Source organism: Octodon degus, unplaced genomic scaffold, assembly GCF_000260255.1.
Source record: "Octodon degus isolate 3935 unplaced genomic scaffold, OctDeg1.0 scaffold00010, whole genome shotgun sequence".
NCBI classification, from domain to species: Eukaryota; Metazoa; Chordata; class Mammalia; order Rodentia; family Octodontidae; genus Octodon; species Octodon degus.
Window position 1 is genome coordinate 19,044,541 of NW_004524586.1, and position 1,411 is coordinate 19,045,951.

A 1,411-nucleotide genomic window follows, 5' to 3' on the forward strand; every position below is an offset into this window, starting at 1 on the left:
AGCCAGGGAGATAGCTCCACAGACTAAGCGCCTGCTTAGGCAAGCACAGGGACTAGGCTTGTATCCCTGGTCTTACATGCCGCATCAGCTCTGCCCCAGGGGTGCGCTGAGCCTGAAACTGAGTCCGGATGTGGTAGTGCATGCCTGTAATCCCAGTGCTGGGGAGGCTGAAAACAGGAGGATCACTAGGAGTCTGAACTGTGTAGTGAGACCCTGAACCAAATACATAAATGAAAAAAAAAATTATAAGGTCACCTCAGATTCAAGAAGTAGAGAAGTATTTCTACCTACTGATGGCAGGGAACAGGTACCATTACAAAGTATTTTCATAAGTGCTATAAAAAGGAAACAACCTAACTGTTCAACTCATGAATGTTGAAGACCATTCTATATAATTTTGGAGGGAAAAATCATTTCATTACTAAATTGTAATTAAAGCTTGCTTGAGGCCTAGTGCCTTGCCATGCAGGCCAGCTATGTTAAGTAGGAACATAGTGCCACATACCTGCGATCATAGTTGAGGTCTCAGTGATCCTACACTGCTTTATGCTCCAGGGCAAAATTGCATCAGCTGAAGACGTCCTGGTTCCTCTCACTGTGCTCAGTAGCCTCATCAGCAAAAGGTCACCCTCACCATCTGAGTCCTCTGATAATCCCTCTGAGTACTGTGCATACCCAGTAATGGTAGCTGACCCAGAGTGTCATTGTCTTTTATCCAGCCTGTGGCCGTGACTTCCAAGTGCCCCAATCTCCCCACCCCTATACTTTTTTTCTTTTTCTTTTCTTGTGGTACTGGGGATTGAACATAGGACCTTGTGTTTGCCATGCAGGCACTTATTCTACTGAACTATCACCCAGTGCCACTTGTTTCTTTTTCCTTCACCTTATCCCTCGCCATCCCCCTCAGCCCCATAGATGAACAGATAGAGACGATCCGTCCATACAATGAGTGTCACTTACCAATAAAAAGCAGCCAAGTACTGATACATGCTCCAACACAGGTGAAACTTGAAAACAACCCGCCCGGTAAGTAAAGGAGCCTAATCACAAATGATGACGTTAAGAAAAAAAGATGATGTATTAAAAAATTCCATTTATATGAAATATCCAAAAAGACATAAATCCATAGAGACAGAAAGTCGATTATAGAGTTTTTCAAGGTCTGAGGTAAGGAAAATGAGTTTTAAGAGTGATGAAAATATTGCAAGATTAGATAGTAGTAATGGGTATACAGCTGTGAGTACACTGAACTGTACATTTTAGAAGGCTTAATCTATGATATATGAATTACATCTCAATGAGAGCATTATTTAAAAAGGAGAAAAGTGAAAAAAGTTCACTGCAAAACAAATCTACTGGGGCTGGTGAGACGGCTCAGTGGTCTAAAGCACCTACTTAGAACAAGCTAAGC